The following is a 19,986-nucleotide window of genomic DNA, read 5'->3' on the forward strand; positions in this document are numbered from 1 at the left end:
GAGAGAGAGAGGGAAGAAAGGTGTCTTGCTCAAGAGTCAAAATTCACCGAAAGAAAAGTTACTAAGGTTCACTCAAAGCCCATGGTTCCATATCCAGCAGGGCTCAGACAGCACCGACCACCAGCTCTAACAAAGGTCAGGGGCTCGAGCTGGTAGAACACACCAGAAGGAGGAGCAGAGACCAGGAACGGCCGCAGGTGGCCGAATCCAAAGGGGGGGCTTGGCTCCTCACCGGAGGCTGGGTATGTTTTGGAGAAGGAAAGAAGGGGCTCCTCCGGAGGGGAGAGTCAAGCAAGGCGCAGACACACATAAAGGCAAAAACACGCTGGGGAGCCTGGCAGGGGAGGGCCGAGGACACTGGGGTCATGGCTGAGAAGTCTGGATGCTTCTGAAGAGGCCAAAATAGGAGAGTCTCGCCCAGGCCAACAAGCCCAGACCCGACTCTGACAGCAGAGGCAGCAACTGGGGGCCCCAGACAGGATAGGACAGGACCAGGCAGCCGCTGCAGGCGCGGTTCAGAACCAGAAGGCCCTGCCAGGGTGGGGGTGGGGTGGGGCACAGAGCGCGGGCAGGAAATGAAGGACCAGAAGGAAATGTGGGTTTCCTGCCACGGACTCCTGGGAAGCCACTGGACCAGTCACTTCTCCCTGGATGTGGCCATGTCCTAAGCCCAGTCCAGGGAGGAGGTTCCCAGATTCTGGGGCATTTAGGGGCTGGGGTCCCGCATCAGCTGAGAAGATGGACGGGAAGAAAGTCAAGCGGGGGCCTGGCAGAAGGAAGAGGGGCGCTAAAGAGGCCACAAGCCAGGGGGAGGGTGGCCGGGGGGGGGGGGGGGTGGCCAAACCTAGGCCTGCAGAGTCACCGGGCAGGTTAAGCGAGGGCAGGGTAAGCGCGAGGGCTCTCCGAAAGGGAGCTGGAGATGGGGAAGTGCAGGCTGTGTGTGACTGGGATGCGCGTGAGGACCCAAGCGTGTTCTCAAGCACGTGTGCTGGGTCCTTCTAGCACTTGTGTGAGGCGTGTGCATCCACACCCTTGCGAACGAGTGCTCAGTGGTCACGTGCGTGCACTGCAAGGGGTGTGTGCCGAGCTCACACACACACACACACACACACACACACACACACACACACATTCATGAGGAAACAGCATCAGGGCAGGGTTCAAAGCCGGGACCGGAGCCAGGCCGGGACCGAATCTTGGCCCAGCCCTGTACTAGCGTATGACCCTGAGCAACTGACACGACTTCTCTACATTGCAGCTTCCCTACTGTCACGACTTCATGGTGTTGTTAGGGGGACTCAATGAATTCCTATTCGTAAAGCACTTAAGAGATGGCCCTACAAATGCTACATGTGTACTAAAAAAAATAAACGTGTGCATAGGTGGGTGGTTACACAGCTGGGTACAGAGGCCTGTGCACGTCCAGAGAGATGTGCACAGCAGAGAATAAAGGGGGACGTGCACACATGCAGAGTCAGGGAACCGTGGGCTGAGTGTCCACAGATGTGCGAGAGTGAGGTCTGTCCAGCCATTCACGTGTGGCCGTGATGCCTGGAGGAGGCAGGACATGCAAGGGCCTAAGACACGTGTTGCTTCCAGGCCAGTGTGACATGTGAACACGTGCGTGTGCGTGTGCGGGGTGTGCAAAGGTGTGTAGGCATGTTCTGAGAGCACGTGTGCGTGTGGTCGGAACCACTAGGAGCAAACCAAGGGGAGCACGAGCCTAGTAACGGTGGTGGGTGGTGAGCGGCCAGAGGCCCAGGGGGACCCCTCAGAGCTGCTGGGAGCCTGCAGCAGACTGGTCGTGGAGAAAGGTCGGGGAGACAACCCAGACCAGCCAGGCTGGGGACACAGGCCACATCTAACTCAACCCTGTGCCTCAGCAAGTTTTACAGGAAGGAAGGAAGGAAGGAAGGAAGGAAGGAAGGAAGGAAGGAAGGAAGAGGGGGAAGGGGGGGAGGGAAGGGGGGAAGGGAGGAGGGAGGGAAGGGGGAGGGGGAGGATCACAGACTCGTGACATCACCAGGGCCCTGTGCTGGACACACCTGTGCCAGGGGCTCCACACTCATGTTCCGTTTCGGGCTCTCAACAGGCCTAGGAAGAACACCAGCCCCACTGCTTCAGACAAGGCAACGGAGGAAGCAGTGTGTCCACAGACCCACGGCCGGGGGGGGGGGGGGGGGGGGTCCCGCGCCAGCTCTGTGTGACTCCGCGACGGACAGCCCTCTCCACGATGCCGCTATCCCGAGAGGGAATGGGTGAGTGCGGATGACGGGCGAATGAACGCGAGCACGCACAAACGAACGAACCAACAGACGAACAACGATGAAAAGGAAACCGAAACTTAGGGCCCAGAGGAGGAACTGAGCAAAGGAAGTGCTGCTGTACCGGGCCCGTGCCCGTGCCACGTTCGGGACAGGGCCGACTCAGAGAGGCACGAGCAGTGGTAACCGTGGCGTGAAAAGGACCCGGGGCCCCACACTGCAAAGGCAGAAAGCAAGAGCCTTCTCCACAGGCCCCGAGGCTGCCTGGGCAGAGGAGGAGGCCGGGCGCGCGCGGAGGCTTTCAGGCTGGCCTCTGGCAGCACAGTCAGAATGCAGGCCGGGCGGCCCCACGGCGGAGCCTACGGTGTCAGCTCTGAGAACTAGCATTCGGAGCTCTACTCAAGTCCTGTGGGATTTGAGATCGGCCGGATCCCAGCTGCCAAGGCCTGGACACTCGCAGAGGGCCAGGCCGCCGAGGCTGGACGTCACTGGTGGGATGACCTATCGCTGCGACTTCTCCAAGCAGGCCGTGTCGTAAGGCCCCACGGGTCTCGAGCTAATGACAGTGAGGGAAAGTCCCCTCCCTATGCCACCCCCTCGCCAAGACCCTTCTAGAAGCTGCCAGCAGGGTCCAGAGGCTCTTTAGAGCTAAGCCTGACACGCTTAACAATCCCGAGCTCCCCCTGGGCAACTCTGGGCGGCCTCGGACAAGCGGCTCAACCTGGCCAAGCGCCGTGCTCTTCCTCTGGGGTAGGGAGCCATCACCCACTGGGCGTTACAGAGGGAGAGGAGGGCCCTGCAAAGGCAGAAGGCCGTAAGACACACAGCAGGCCCTCCCACATGACGGCTGTTCTTATAAATGGCGGTCATCGGGGGCCCAGAGATACCTGGGCAGACGGGAGCCCCAAGATGCTGGACCCCACAGCTACTCGAAGCGGCCAGGCAGGGCTGGAAGGGACCTCCGCGTGGGTGCTATGGGCTCCATTCACCCCCAGCCCCAGGCTGGATCTAAGGCCCGTGTCCTCCCCTCCCTCTACAACGAGACCCTCCCACAGCCCCAGACACCCTTAAGGGGCCCAGCACCCGGCACATCTCTGCAAATCCACCTTCATGGCCTCTTCCAACACCTGAGCTCACCTGCCACCACAGGGTGAGCCGACGGCCCCACTGCCTGGGCGCACGTGGGCATCCCCAGGGCTGCCTTCCAGTCGTGCCAGTTTCTCCCACTTAGACCTGCCCTTTGCCCCACCCCCCACTCCTGCCCCACCATTCTGGTTAACGGAATGTTCTTCTTAAACTTGGATTATTTAATTGGGCAGAAACCCAGGATACGGAGCGTCAGTTTTCCGACTGTGTTCCCCGGGGCCCCCAGATGGGTTCCAGGGGTACCTGTGGGGGCTGACCTCCACCTCAACCCAGATGTCATGCCTTTAGGAACCTTCTCTTCATGATGCTGCCTGATGGTCGTTGTGACACCAAAATCACAAAAGCCATGTGCACAAGAGTTCATCCAACTTGACGCTGAAAAACCCTTCCCTGCTGTACATACACCCTGCCCCCATGTGGTGCTTAACGTTTCACGTATGTATCCATTTCCTGTCCCTCTCTCCCAACTGGTGAACACCCACGATGGCGGGGGATTGTTTTTGTTCACTACTGTATCCTCAGCACAACAGGAGGCATAAAGACTGACTTAATGTTTACTTCTTAGCTGATTAAATGCAATAATCAGTAACAATAACCATAATGCTTACAATGGGCCAGACCCCATTTATACGTGTTACGTGTGTGAACTCACCCACTACTCACATCAACCCTTTGAGGTGCCCTTATCCCCATTTTACAGATAAGAAAACTGAGGCACAGCTCGGCTCATGACCCCAGATTTATAACATCTTCAAGCCCCCCCACCCTTGGTCACTAGCTCACCTGCTCCCTTGTACCTGGAACAAGGACCCTGCTCCTTCCGTTCCTCCTCATGCGGTCACTCTGTCCCAGAGAGGGTGGGGATTATCTCACAAACATGCACAATTCAGACGTGAGACCGAGGACTAAAAACCTCCTGTCTAGGTGGGGAAATAAGGTGGAAAGAAAATAACTGTGAAGTAGTTGAGTGGAGGTAACCCATGAAGGATGGGCGCCTGCCACTGATTATCAGGGAGGGCCTCCAGGAGGAGGTGACAGGTCTCACAGATCCCAGGTTGGGGCTGCTTCTCTACCAAGGTAGCTCCCTGTCTCAAGGCTTCCAAACAACAGCAGCCCATAGCTCTGAGGTCTCAGTCCCTTCTTCCACAAAAAAGCAAAGCAGGAGGGAGCCAGGATATCTCGGATTAGGGGACACACCTGCCTGCCCTCCTCCGATGAGCGGGTCTGAGACTTCAACCAGCTCTGGATCCAGTCCCCGAGCTGAGCAGAGCCACGCCCGCATGGCGAGTGTGGGACACTTCCCCACGGCCCTCCCCTAAGTGGACCGCACCCGAGCCCTCGGTCCCATCCTTCCCCAGACGCCAGGGCGGAAATCCGCAACTTCCCTCCTTGCGGGAAATGGAGCAACAGACGGGCTGCGCTGGTCCGTCCTCCTGAAGGTCCCTCCGGTGCCCACTGTGGCAGGCAAAGGAGCCCCACTCCTTTGGGTCTGCCCGGCTCCCACTTATCATCGTGCCCAACCTGCCCGGGGTCTCACCCGCTGGGGGGTTCCCCTCTGCTTCGCCCAGGCCAGGAAGCTGCAGCCTGGGCGGCCGTGTCTGCCCCTCAGGAGACTCTGTGTTGTGGTAATAACAATGACAACGATGATGACAGCTGACAACGTGCCAGGCACTTCACAGTCATTCCTTCACACTAATCCAAGTCCTCCCCATACGGGGCATAATGAGGTCCATGTATAGAAGGAGAAACTGAGGCTCAGAGAGGTCACCTAATTTCCCCAAGGCTTACAGGCACCAGGTATAAGGCTTCAGTCACCCGAACTGGGTGGGAGTCCCAACTCTGACATCAACCCTGCAGCCTACAGCTAGTTATGTAACTACTCTGTGCCTCGGTTTCCTCATCTGTAAAGCAGAGATATGGTGCCTGTGTCCCGGGCTTCCTTAGCGGGCTAACCAAGATAGTGCAGGAAAGTACACGGCACCTAGAGGCTCTCAGTAGACGGCAATTACTGTTACTCATCCTTATTAAGGACGCTCATGACGAAAACACATTCTGTGTTGTCCGGGGACAAGAGTAGCAGGTACCCAGAGGCCCTCGGGCAGCTTTAGCGAGTCAAAGGGGCCCAGGATGTGGACTCGGCTGAAGGAGTCTGCATCCCAGCCACACCGCTTCTGACCCTATGGCCCTGGGCGACACGGACGACCCCTCTGGGCACACCACGACCCCCGGAGGCGTGCAGAGGAACGCACGCGGCACTTGGCACGAGAAGCCGCTTGAACACCAGTCCCGGGAAAGGAACCCGCCAGAGCTTCTCTCCAAACCTCTCTTTTGGTGCTGGCTTCCAGTGGGGAGCATGTCCGGCTCCATTTCCTGCCCGAGGTGGAAAGAGGGTTGTTTGGCCTTCCCCTGGAAAGTTCCCGAGAAGGCCCAGCCCAGGGGCTGGTGCCGAGCGTCAATAAAGGCCGCTTCTGGGGAACCTTCACCCCCGCGTCTGCTCCGTTCCCAGAACACGCCCGGAAACGCCCTCCACAGACTCAGACCTGCTCCGGGTGCCCCCGGCCGCGGCGTCGGACAAAAGAGGAGCCAGGCTGTGGTTAGCAGTCAGGTGCCTAGATTGTCTCTTGCACTTAGCTATGAAACTCTGGTGAGTTATTTCACCTCTGAGCTCCAGCTTCTCCACTTGTAAACTGGAGATGATAATACTTACCAAGTCCAGGGCGGCATGGCACCGCCCCGAGGAGAGGCGAGTAGAAAATCGGGGTCCGCCGTGGGCGAGAGACCCAGGAAGAGGCGGCTCCGCGAGCCCCATGCCGACCGAACGCTGCCCCGCCTCCCCAGGTGACTGGTCCGCATGTGGGGGTGGCGCTTGGAGGCAAGCTTCTGGAACATGCCTCACCCAGGTGGACGCGGCTGTGACCCCTGAGCCAGGACTCTGGCTTCGACCACGCAGATCACGTATGGACTCACATTTCCACAAACTTATGCGGAAGAAATGAATGGAGAGGCAAAAAAGATTAAAAACCAGCTAATAAGTAAATCACCTTTCCTAAGCCTTGTGAGAAGCTCACCGGCGGGGCCTGAGAAACGAAACGGATGGTGCCCGGAGCTGGGCTCTGGCACGGGGCGGACGCGCGCCCAAGCTGGCCCCTGGCCCCGCGCAGCGGCTGCTCCCCTCCCAGCTTCCCCGCTCCCCTGCCAGGCCCAGGGCCTGGAGGCTCGCAGACATGCGCCTTGTGCCCAGGGGGGCCACGGAGGCGGTTTGCTGCCGCCGCCACTCCTACGTCTGTTACACCAACTCTCTGAACCCCAGTTTCCCCACCTGCGAAATGGGAACAATCGGACCGAACACGGCCGGGGACCGAACGGGGCAAGGCGCTGGGTCAGGGCTCACACCGTGTCCTCACCGCCAAAGGCAGCCCCGCGGGCCACACGGTAACCTGGCCCGCGTGCCGGGCCCACTCCCGGGGCTTCACCTCGCGAACCTCACCTAATTCTCCGTCCAGCCAGGAAGCGGGCAGTGGTACTCCCATCCGTGCCAGGATGACTTTCGCAGGTGCAGGAGGAGCTAATACTCGCCAGCATCTCCCAGCCTGCCCACTCCCAGCCCCACGGACGGTGCACCCCGGCACCCCCAGCCCCATCACCCCGGCGCCTGACGCGGGCGGGGCACTCGGGAGGGCAGGGCAGACAGCTTCGTCGCTCTGCGGGGGCGTCCCACTGCATGCCAGGACCGTGCCCTCACTCGCTCGGGGAGGTACGGCCAGGCCCCCACAGCCACTGCTCGCCCTGGTCCAGCCAGGCTCAGGGGCCCTTCCAACAGCAGAGAAAGTAATGACCTTACACAGACTGAGGATTTATGAACCTCCCCACTCACCACCCTCCTCCCGTCTCATTCCCTTCTCGTTCTCCCCTTCTTTCCCTTTTCCTCTCTTCGTCCCCGTTGTCTGTCTCTGCCTCTCTCCGTGCCTGTCTCTCTATCTCTCAGTCTCTGCCTCTCTTCTCTCACCACCCCAACCCAGACACCTGCTCCTCCCCTGGCTGCCCCTTTTCGCTTTATGCACCCTCTCCCCTCCCACCCATCCCTGCGACACCTCCCGTCCCCTCTCCCACATCCACACCCTGTCTTCCACCTTATCCCCACTGCTGTTTCCAGGGTCTATTTTTGCCAGCCTTGTCTCTGTTCCTCCGGGTTTTTCTCCAGCACCCCCATTTCCCTTCTCCCCCCTGCCCCACTCTCCCCAGGTGCCCGTCCCCAAGCCTTCTCCCATATGCCACCCACATGACCTGTGGGAGTCCCTCTCTGCCACTCGCTGCCCACCCCCCTGCCCTGGCTGGAGGGGACTCTGTGGAGTCTTTGTTGCTAACAGCGGTGCTAAGGGCTACGACGAGGGACAGGAGGAAAAGGGCAGCACAAGTGGAGACACTGGGGCGTGTGTCCCAACGTCAATCATTGACTAACACTCAACACTGCACCATTTTCAACCCACAAAGTTAATTTAAGAAAAAAAAAAACAAAAAACAGAAGAGGAAAAACAGCGCCCGCTATGCACGAGGCACCCAAAGCTGACTGGGCTGTGTGGACCAGGGCGTTCCCATGTCGCGATGGCATCATAGACGGGTTCAACTTTTTTGGAAGGCAAGACAACCTCATCAGTATCCAAAGCCAGCAAAATGTTCATACCCTTGACCAAATAACCCCCCCCCCCCCCCGCCAGGGATTCTTCCAAACAATCATCCATCATTGGAAGGAAAGGGTGAAAGGAAGCCACGAGCACTCTGATTTTGCTGCGGCGTGCTCTACGGAAGGAGACGGGCTGAGAACGGCTTCGGTGTCTAACCGACCGGAGACATACCCATGAAACGCGGTGCAGGGACTTATCACGCAGCCACTGACAGTACTGCTTGCAAAGACTACACAAAACGTAATCTATGCAGATGACAGAGGAGCAAAAGCAGAAACAGAACCCGTAAAAATATAAAAGCTATCTGCATCTACGGACAAAAACCGAGGGACAATTCGAAAACCAACACAAGTAAGTCCGAACGGCCAACCCCACTCAGCGCCCGAGGTCAGACAGCAAAGGCCAACGAGCGGTCCAAGCCCCTGACCAAGTTCGGAGTTTGGGTGGCACATAGCCTGCGTTTCAGAAAGCACGGAATTTATCTGGAAATGGGTTCAAATCCATTCAGCCGGTGTGTATTTGGGTAGGATGGGACACCCGTGGCTATGTTATGCTGGCAAAATTGTAAGTACAGGATTTTTCTCTCCTTTACCTTTTAAACTCTCTTCAACGTGCCTTTGATGCTGTTTTTGCAATTAAATAAAAGGAAATCAGGATTCAAGTGTACAGGGCTTAGAGCTGACAAAAGCCTACCTCCTATATAATCTTACTTGATCCTCCAGAAGCTCCGGAAGGGAGGTGGGGCAGGGAGCTTTACTGACCCCATTCTCACCAAGATGAAAACTAGGAACCCGAAAGGGGGTGACTTGCTCGGTGTCACACGGCCGCGTGGCAGCAGAGGCGGGACCCCAACCGGGCCCTTTGGGGAGGAAATTCCAGGCCGCGCACCCGGCCCCCGAGGCTTGTCCTCACTGGGCTCTTGTGAGCTCCAACCCCCTCGACGTCTGGCCACAGCCGCCTGCCCCCGGGACACACGACACAGATCAGGGCCACATCACACGTTGGCCGCCAGAGCCGACAACTAAGAGCCCCCGAACGGGAGTGCCCCCCACCTGCTCACTGCCACCCTCCGCTCACCGTGCAGGAACAGGGAGCCCCACAAACGAAAACCTCCGCTGCTGGTCCCTCATCCAAGGCCTGCGGCCAAACGAGGGTGGAGATGACACAAACGCACGAGCTGAGGCTGCGCGGCCCGCTGTGCACGGAGTCACCCCAAGCCTCAACGTGGCCAATCAGTAAAGTGGGGATGGTCACAGGAGTCATTGGGTGAGAGGGGACAGCGTGTGCCCTGCACCCAGCTCAATGCCTGACCCCAGCACGTGCTCCTCCGAGCCCACCACGCTCTCCCTCCGGGCCTCTGCACTTGCTCCCTCTGTCTAGAACATTCTACCGCAGACACCTGTGGCTCACCTGCTCACTTCCTTCAGGCCTCAGCTTAAGTGTTTCCCTGGCGAAGCCCACCCTGTTCACATCATGGACATGCCTACCCCCTCACCCTGCTTTGGTCTCCTTCACGGTCCTTACTCACACCCGACATGCGATGTATTTATCAGGTTAGGGGCAGGTCCCCTCAGCCATGAGAAAAGGGGCTTTGTTCGCTGCAGGGCCACTTTCCTAGCATGTAGTAGGAGCTCAGTAAATGTGGAACTAATTAATTAATAAGCAGAGATGATTTTGCCAGAGGAATTGGAACCTTCGGCAGCACTTAACCAAAGGTCCACACAACCTTTTACAGCCCCCGAGGGGCGTCAGACTCCCCGGGAAACTGCGGGCCTCTGGCCACGTCACCAGGGTGTCCATAAGCTCCACACCCTCTCTGCTTCCCTGCCTGCTCCCCAGGGACCAAAAGGCTGGCACTGAGAAGACACCAGAATCCTGCTGGCCAGAAACATGATGGATTGCCTTGCCGAAGCGGGAACTAAGACTTCAGTACATCTACTGGATTCCGGAGCCCCTGGAGGAAGCAAAGCCAAATTCCTAGCACTGGACCGCTGGGGAATTTCCCAGGGTCTCTCCTTCCCCCTGAAGATTCCTCCTGCCAGGAGGTCGCCTCCTCAGCCTCCGCCCCAGCCCCAGCCAGGCCAGGACGGGGACCTTGGATGCCTGCAGGAAGGAGCTGCCATGTGCAGAAACCTCTCCTGTGCTGGGCACTCTGCACACACACAGCTCGGCTCTCCCCACCCCTCACCCTGAGCTAGGCTGGGCAGGGCCTTCACAGAGAGGATGGGGCTCCAAAGCCTAGAGGTGTAAGCGTAGGCCCCCTAGGGGCTGGGTCCCGGGGGAATGGCGGCCGCGTGGGTCAGTTTGCTGACAACTTATGCTGGGTCCCTCCCTGCCTGTTGCAAAGGGCTCCCAGACCTTCAAGTACCACGGCACTTATGGAAGAGGGGCCCCACGAACAAGACCCGTACTGCTGGTCTACCGTCTAAGCTCTGCATCTGAACGACGCGTCTCACTGTGAGGGAGAAGAAGGTATCACCCTCCCAGAGGTCTGGAAGCCCGCCCCTTGCCTCAGCAACCCTGAGCCTCTGCAGGTAAGGTACCCTGGACAGGAAACAAGCACCATGTCCCCTTTTCACACAGCTAACTCCAGCTCCTCCCCCAAATGCCCACTTTGATGTCACCTCCTCCGGGAAGCTTGCCCTGGCCCCTCAAGTCGGCCTCTGAGAGCCCAGTCAGCATCTGTACAGACTTTGTGCGTGGCTGTGTCTCCCATGCCTATGAGGCTGGGACACACCAGACGCCGCGTAAACTGAAGGATGAATGATCAAAGAATAAATGAGAGCGAGACGAGTGGGAACAGACCGAGTGGAAACACTGAATGAATGAATGAATGAATGAGCTGTGAGTGGAGCAAGATGACCGCCCAGCACCGGGCAGCACCTGACTTTGCAGTCGCAGCTCTACCCACGCCGGCCGCCACTCCCCACCCCGTCCAGATCACACGGGGCTGCAAGACAGCAGAGTGAGTCAAGGGCCGGACAAGGGCCGTCAAGGCCCGGAAGTGGGGCTTGGAGGCTCCGGGGTCCTGGAGACCCAGGAGCGGGGCTGGTGCTGGGGTATAGTGAGGCAAGCTGGTGACCCCGGGGGGGGGGGGGGCGCCAGAAGCCCCAGGAGCCCAGTGTTTCCCCAGGTTCTCCTGGAGAGAACCGGACACATAATCAAGACTTGTCGAAGAATCAAAGCACCATCACAGAGATAACAGAAAACACAAGCCCTGCCCTGCGCACCGAGCCCTGTCCCAAGCACTTACCACATACTGCCTCATTTAATCCTTTCAGCCACCCTGGGAGGCACACAGTATCATCTCCACTTTAGAGACTGAGAAACTGAGGCACAGAAACTCTCAGAAAGTGGCCGGAGGTCACACAGCTAGTAAGCAGAGGAAGGGGATTCAAAACCCACGCAGACGGACTCTCGAATCTGAACGCTGAACTACCAAGGAATGTCTCCCAGTGTTAGTGGGCTCTGATCATGGAGCCGGTAATTAGTTAATTCATCAGTTAATTAACACTCTCAGTCTGCGTGTGCGCGGACCATACGGCCGAAAACGGTAATGGTAACGAACAGGACACCCCGTGGCCTTTCCAGAACTTGTGCCGCGGAGGAGCTGGGGGCGGTAATCCAGCACACAAGGGTACCGGCAGATTCTCTAATAACTGTTGGCAGAACGCGGCACATCGTTTTTGCCTGGGTGGTGGGTCACCGGGGGTGGCCCCGAGATGGTGACGGAGCTGAGCCCTCCCGAAGCTACTGCTTGGTACAACTTGGGTGCAGACACCCCGCTAATCACTTCACGGAGGTCTCCTCTGATCCTCGCACAGACCCTCTCCTTGGAAGGTGGCACAAGGGTGCCTCCGGTGTGCGGAGAAAACAAGCTGAGGCTCAGAGAGCTTAAGTGACTTGCCCAAGGGCACACAGCTAGGAAGCGGCATCTGATCTCAGCCTCTCCCTGACCCCCAAGGCCAGCCCCTTGCCCTCTGGGGCCCTGGCTTTCCTTTTGCCTTTGGAGAGGAGGAGCTGCCCGGAAGCCAAGTGGGACAAGCCGGCCTGGCCTGCCCGTTCCCGCCAAGTTGGCTCCCTCGGCCTGCCACAGGCCCCGGAACCCCATCACTTCAAAGCGATTCACCCTCGCGGGCTGTGCGGTTTGGTCTGGACCTGGGGGGGCGGAGGAGTCAGCACCACGCTTGCCCTTGACCACCCAGCTTTGAATCGGGTTCCCCACGACCTCAGGAATCCAGGTGTGGCCCTCACAAGGGTCCCCGGCACTCGGCACACGGGAAGTTGGGCCGGCATTCTCCAGCCGGGCAGACATGCGGTGGGGACAGAAGGGTCCCCAAACCAGGCCCCGCCCCAGCTGCTGAGTCAGTTTTGCCTCTCTGCTTGGACCCCCTCGGGCTGGCCCAGCAGGCGCGCCCCCTCCGCTTCTCCGAGGCCTGGTGGCCGCTGGGGTGCGGTAGCTTCGGCTGCCCTCACCCCTGCAGCCCACACCCCATCCAGAATGCCTCCCCTGTCCTGCCCCACGCCCCCCTCCCCACAATGTGCTCACCTCCTGCCACGGGCCCTGGAACCCCAGGAGGCTGGGGGAACACTGGAATGTGCGATGCCTGAGGTCAGAGACCGAGTCTGATTTGAGTTGGGTTGAGAGGAGGGGCAAACGGCCAAGAACAACTCGCTCAGTTACTTCATTTCCAGACTTGGCGGCTGCCGGGGCTGGGCTTCCAACCAAGCGGGCTGTGGCCAGGACATCTGCAGCAGCACCGGCCACAAGGCGCATCTGGATCCGCTTAGGCAGTTAAGAGCCATACGGTTCTCTTCGGAGATTAGTTCCTGGGGAGCCCGGCTCTCTCTGGGGACTGGGTGAGGGGCCCGTTGGGCTAAGGACACCCGGAAACTGTGTGAGTGGGGACGGGGACTTCTAGGTCTACTTAGAGAGTCACCTAGCACGCTCAGGTGCAAAATGTCCCTGGCACTTCTGACTGTGTGGCCACGGGCACCTCTGCTGCTCTCTCTGGGCCACCGGGCAAATCGTTTCCCCTTCGCTGGAAGAGGGGAAGAGCCAGTAAGGGCCCAAAGTGCAGTTTCCCGATTTGTCACGGTGCCTTGGGGCCTGGTGCGTATTCAGCCCACGTGAGGCGAGTGAGTGAAGGAACCCAGGAATGAATGAATGAACCTCGGCTGCCTCATTGGTCAAACGAGGATACCAGCATCTCCCTCCCAGGGTGGCTCTGAGGACCAGCCGGGACCACAGAGCGACGGCCATGGCACAGAGCGTGTGCACTCTCCTCCCTGAATTTTTACATCCACCAACTGCAGACCTCACAGCCCGGAGGGCTGGGAACGTGAAGAGCTCCAGGAGGGCCCAGAACTGCCTCCTCTTCCTCCTGTAGACACACCCTTGCGAAGTCTGACACGTAGCCTCGCTCGGACCAAGCAGGCAGTGAATGCGCAAACCAACGCGCAAAGAACACGGGGTGGCGACCTTGTGGGTGGGGGCGACCTTGGGTGGACTTCGCTGAGCCCCTTCTCGGCCTGCCAGGCATGGCGCCAGGCTCACACCCAAGACCTTGCCACCTGGCCGCGGGTCTGGGGGCTCAGGGTCATTAGCCCCACGACACAGACTCAGAGCAGCTAAGTGACACAGTGAAGAAAGAAAGGAAGAGGCAGGGTCCGGGCAAGAGCCCAGGGCGCCCGATCGGTGGGGTGCCACATGCTGGCCACGTGGGTCCAGCCCCAGGTCTGTCGCTAGTTACCCATGTTATCTCCGGCAACTTCTTTTGCCCTGACTTCCCCATCTGCCCTGGGGAATACTAAGAGGGTCCATTCCATCAGGTTGTTTTCTGTCTGTGTAAAACACCACTCACGTCACTAAACACCAGAAACTCTCGAAAAAGTGTCCGAAGTACTCGGTATGTGTTTACACACACTGCTCAATAAGCCGTCGGTTCCCACGGGTCCAGAGGGATGACAAGAGACTGGTTACAAATCTCCTCCAATCTTCTAAGTCGAGACCTTCACCTCACTGCGTGTCAGAACCACCCAGGGCATCTTTACAAACTGTGGGGTCCAGCAGCAATCACCCGTGTTCTGCGGGCACAGCCAGTTGGCATTTCTAGTGGCCAAAAATCATTTACGTTACTATCGGCTTTCTATCGTGACGGTAAAACAGCTCAAAGACCGCAAACGACAGAAACCGCTCAGACAGGTGAGCTAGACGAGACGCACGGCAATCTTTCCCCACCCGTCTCAGAAGCACTTACAATATCTCCTGACAGGATCTCACAAGAAGATGGGTACAGAATGCAGCGTGGCAAGAAAATTCAGAAACGACTCAAGTGCCTGTCACAGGAGCGTGGTGCACACGTGCGCCGGAATTCTCCGCAGCGATGACAATAGATGGTGTCGTGATCAAAAAAGATGCCTGGTCCCCACCCCCCACCCAATGAATCCCGATCCCCGGTGGAGCCCGGGCACCGGCACATCGGTGTTTAGGCTCCCAGGTGACTCTGATATGCAGCCCAAGATGGGACCTGCCACCTGAAACCCACAGAGACAGAAAAGAGGTCTTCAGGGGCTGCCTGAAGGCAAGGGACAGGTTATCATTACTGAAGGAGTAGGGCACGGCCGGGCAACGCACATTCCCAGCAGGGGACAGAGGAACAAGGAAGTCACCAGTTAACCGAGACGGCCCAAGTCTGGCCGACGGTCCTGACCGACGGATGGTCCTGACTGAGCCGGGTCTGGGCACACTCCCTGCGGCCGCACTCCTGCCTCGAGCCCCACCCCCCTCTCCCCCGGGACCAAGGGCTTCAAGGGCAGAGGGCTTTCACTGCAGGGCTTTTTGTAACCAGGCAATCTGTGTCCATCCATCAGAGTCAGCACGCATTTGCACCCCTCCTCGGGGAGGGAGGTGGCCATGGCAATGATGCCCCAAAACCCGGGCCCAGGCCAGGGCTTACTGAGTGCCAGCAGGCCGTCTGTCATTCTTGCAACCTCCCAGAACCCTTCCTTGTGCCGGCAAGTGCAACTCCTCCCGGTCTTTTCACCAAAACCAACCTCGCCAGGATCAAGTGGGGCCAGCGGGACCCACGAGGGAAGGACGGCATCTACCAGGTGGTCCTCCAACCTGACCCGGGGGAATCTGTGGGAAAGGGTGACATCAGACAAGTCTGCCTTACTTTCTGGCTTTCTGTAAAGCTAGAGGGAAGGTAGAAAAGGCACCTGCTTTGTTCACCACCAAATCTGACTGACGTCCCACCGAAAACCCCGCACGTGGTAGCTGTTCAACAAATGTTAACTAATTCAGTGACCACGGAATGCTCCCTTTCCCAAGATTCCAGTGGGACTCAAACATTCAAAGGAAAATGTAATGGGTGGAAAACTTGAAATGTGGACAATTCTATCTACAGCCTTAATTTCTGTCCTTTGATTTGGATAAAGAAAGATCACCGTTACTTGCCTGGACAGATAATGCTCTGCAGGAGAGATCATGAAATTCTAGAAGCAGCGTTTGTAAACCACTGTGTTGTATAAATAGCGAAAGTTATATCTGACCCGCACTCAGGCTGGCTGGAGGAGGGGACAGCTAGGTTGAGTCCCCAGTCAGACTGCAGGTGAGGCCGAACCCTGGGCCTTAACGCGCCAGCCATTCCCACAACACAGAGCGAGTGGCGAAGGAAGGGACAGGGAGGGGGAGAGCAAGAGGGAGAGAAAGAGGCATTTAGGGCTTTGGAGCTGCCATTTTCATGAACGGCGTGCTAACACAGCTCTCTTCTCCCTCAGAGTCAAAGCCAAAGATCCTACAAGACTCTAACCATTTGGCCCCTCACTGACTCACTGACCTCAACTCCTACCACCCCCTTCTCAAGTTGACTCACTCTGCTTTGACTACATTCATCTCCTTGCATTCCCTAGAAAACACCAAACTCCTGCCCCAGGGCCTTTGCACGTGCTAAAATAACTGCATGGCTTGTTTCCTTACCTCCTTCAAGTCTCTACTCAAATGTCACTTTCTCATCCAGATCTTCCCTGATCACCTTGAAGTGCCACCACACACACTGAGCCCCTCCCCACTCATACCAGCACTCCTGCCCTCCTTATCCTGCTGTATGTTTCTCTCCACAGCATTTATCAGCAGCTGACAAGATCCTCTATTTCCTTATCCAGGTCCTTTCTGCATGGGGCCTCCAGGAGGGCCAGGACCTGCTCTGCTCTGCTCTGTGCCTGAACAATGCCTGGCACACAGCACATGATCCAGCAACACCTGCCGAATGAGCGAGTGAACGGGCCCTCTCTGTGCCACACACATCCCGTGATTAGCCTCAAGAATAGGCTCCACTTGGAAAGTGTGGAGCCTAGGGGCCCCTGGGTGGCTCAGTCGGTTAAGCGTCCGACTTCGGCTCAGGTCACGATCTCACGGTACGTGGGTTCGAGCCCCGCGTCAGGCTGTGTGCTGACAGCTCGGAGTCTGGAGCCCGCTTCGGATTCTGTGTCTCCCTCTCTCTCTGCCCCTCCCCCGCTTGCTCGCTCACACGCGCGCGCTCGCTCTCTCTCTCTCCCTCAAAAATAAATGAACATTAAAAAAAAAAAAAAAGAATGTGTGGAGCCTGGATCTACTCAGCTCTAGTGACTCGAAAGCCCAGGTAGGTCACCTCCCCAGAAGCGGACAGATGCAGTATGTGGGGCCTGCCTGACTCCACGGAGCCCAGCTCCCTCCCGTCTCAGAGCCGGATGGATCCTGAGAGACGCTAATGCTCCCAGCATTCTGTCTTCCCGCCCCAAGGTCTCTCCTGCGGGGGTGGGGCAGGGGCCTCCCCGCCAGGTTCCATCCTCCCGAGACACACAGCCCTCACAGCCCAGAAAGGAGCGGAGGTACTGTCTTCAGAAGTCACTTAGCGAGCGCCTAACTCCCAGTCTGGACAGCGGCTCATTGCCCCTCAGAAGAGGGAGGCAGGAGGGGCGGAGTCACGACACACAGGGTGGAGTGATGTCACTACAAGCCAAGGAACCTGGGCGGCCTCCAGAAACTGGAATTCTTCCCTGGAGCTTCCAGGAGCGCAACACCTTGATTTTAGCACCATGAGACCCAATTTTGGGCTTCCGGCCCCCAGAAGTATCAGATGATCAATGTGTTTTGTCGGAAGCCGCCACATTCGTGGTAATTTGCTACAGCAGCCAGAGGAAACTAACGACCGCCTGCGCCCTCAGCTGGAGAGGGGGCCTGCCCCCGGGGCCCAGTGTGGTCTGGGCCCGCGCAGATGCTCCCGCGACTTCCTCTTTTGTAATGATGTCAGTGACTAGGAGCTTGCACTCTGAAGCCAGACGGCCCTGTTCAACTTCAGCCTCCACCTCTCATGAGCTGTGCAACCCTGGAAATGTTTCCTACCCCTCCTGTGTCACCTTTTCCTCATCTCTTACGCAGAGCCTCCCAAAAGGCCTACGTGGTACAGCTGCCATGAGGCTGGCACCAGAGAGCGCCCACAGAGGAGGGATGGAATCCGGCACACCCAAGTCAGCGTTCACCACTACGATGTGCATCCTGTGCGAGACCGCGGGCCACGGAGAACAGAGACGGTGCCTGTCTTAGCCATCGCGTTTCTGCAGAACACAGAGCCAGGCAATCACATCAGAGTAACACTGGTTAACTGAGTGAATAAACGAATGAGTCCTATGGCATCAAAAGATCTCAAACACAGGTACGAGGGACAATCTGTGGGGTGTAATGTTCCTGAAAGAAGACAGACAGCCAAGCCAAAGCTCTGAAGGATGCACGGCTTCTCCTGGGCCGACACCAGTGGCCCCCAGATATTTCGAACCCAATGGAAGAAGAACTGACCATTGCCAAGGCCTTCCCGTGAAAACCCTGTGTCCAGCTTCAGGTCGGGCCCTCTGACCAACACCACATTGGCCAACCTTCCCTGTCTCCTCTTCCTTGGTTGAGCCCCCCCCCCCCCCACCACAGTGGCAGAGGGGAGACCCCTTTGTGACGGGTGACGAAGCCCCACCCACCTCCCCAGTAATGTCTTTCCCCGGTCATCACATCCCCTTCAGTGCCTTCATGAGGAAACGTATGTCACTCATTACGATAGTCCCCTGCATGGGGTTCCTGCAGAAGTAAAACGAGAAAAGGCGAATGAAGCATATAGTGCCTGGCATATAGTTAGTTAGCACTCCATAAACACCAGTGAGATCATTTTTAGTCGATCCCATAGTGTACATGTGAGTTGTTATAAGCCCCCTTCTGAAATCACATACAACAGAAATGACCAGAGAAGCAAGAGAAAGGATCAGGTCAGAGCTCTGGACTCAAAGATCTGGAGGCTGTGTGAACCTGGGTAAGTTACTTAACCTCTCTGAACGTGCTTCCTTATCTATGAAATGCAGATACTATTACCTGCCCCAAAGGAGTGCTATAGCTCAATAAAATAATGCGTATCAGCCGTTCGCACACTGGAAGCTCTTCGGGAGCTATCTGGAAAAGGTTCATGCCCAGGCCTCCCTTAGACCAATGCAATCAGTATGTCCAGACTGGGGTCTGGAGTCAGCGGTTACGTAGATCACCTGGGGCGACCACTCCACGGTACAAACCGGGGCAGAGAGACACAGATGCTTATACACAACACACCTGGCACCCAGTATGTGCTCAGGAAATCAAAGTTTTCGTTATGATTTCATCAACTGGCAATGATTTTCTTTCATTCATTCAACACGTATTTGCAGGGAGCTTGATGTATATAAGTTCACAAGTTTCGAACCATGTGCTAGTTGCCAAGGGCCAAGGGTAGGGGGGATGGGGAATAACCGGTAATGGGGACGGGGTTTCCTTTTGGGGTGATGAAATATTTTGGCACTGGATACAGGTGGTGATTACACAACACTGTTAACGTGCTAACTGCCACTTAAAATGCTCACTTTAAAATGATTGATTGTATGCTGGAGAGTCTGGGTGGCTCAGTCAGTTAAGTGTCTGACTTCAGCTCAGGTCATGATCTCACGGTTCGTGGGTTCGAGCCCCGCGTCGGGCTCTGTGCTGATGGCTCGGAGCCTGGAGCCTGTTTCTGATTCTGTGTCTCCCTCTGTCTCTGCCCCTCCCCTGCTCGCACTCTGTCTCTCTCTCTCAAAAATAATAAAAATTAAAAAAATTTTTTAAATGATTGATTTTATGTTAAATGAACCTCACCTCAATTAAAAGAAAACAATCATAATCCAGACACAAAAGGAGAAATACTGTATGATTCCACTTTTGTGAGGTGCCTAAAGCAGTCAGATTCGGAGGGACGGAAGGCGGAACGGAGGCCGCCAGGGGTGGGCTGTGAGGAGGAAGAACAGGGGGTCAATGTCTCATGGGGGCACGGTTTCGATGGGGGAAGATAAGAAAGTTCTGGAGATGAACGATGCCGACAGTTGCACAACTGAATGTATTTAGAAATGGCTAAAATGGTAAAAATGTTACATTCTGTGTATGTTACCACAATTTAAAAAGTCCTACGCTGACGGTCCAAACATATCCTTGCCCCCTGGGAGCTGTCCCCCCCGACGCACACCTCGTTTGGGTCAGAGACGACATCTTGCCAGTTTTTCCAGGCGAGCAACTTGGAGCAACTGAACGCCCTCTTTACAAACAGGATGGAGATGGCCGTTTGTTTTCTCTGTGGGGCAAGGCCAGATTAAGTCAAGAAAACACGGCGGATCCCTGCCCCTCCCCCCCAGGAAAAACCCTGTGGGTCAATAGCAGAACTAAAAGGGCAGGCGCGCACTTTCACTTCCTGCCCGACTCCCCCAACTCCTGGGGGTCCGGCGGGGCCCAGACTTGGGGTGGGTGGCGGGTGTCTCCTGGCCGGCCTGCCCCGAGGACTTGCCTGCACAGAGCTGCAGGAAACAAGGCAGGGCCACGC

At 57.2% G+C, this 19,986-nt stretch overlaps 1 protein-coding gene across 1 annotated transcript in view; it reads right to left on the reverse strand.

Annotated features, from left to right (window-relative positions):
- The window catches only part of LOC115503507 (c-Maf inducing protein), a 233,021-nt gene that overhangs the window by 184,174 nt on the left and 28,861 nt on the right, over nucleotides 1-19,986 (reverse strand). The window lies entirely within an intron of this gene.

This window comes from Lynx canadensis, chromosome E2, assembly GCF_007474595.2.
Source record: "Lynx canadensis isolate LIC74 chromosome E2, mLynCan4.pri.v2, whole genome shotgun sequence".
In the NCBI taxonomy this organism is placed as follows: domain Eukaryota; kingdom Metazoa; phylum Chordata; class Mammalia; order Carnivora; family Felidae; genus Lynx; species Lynx canadensis.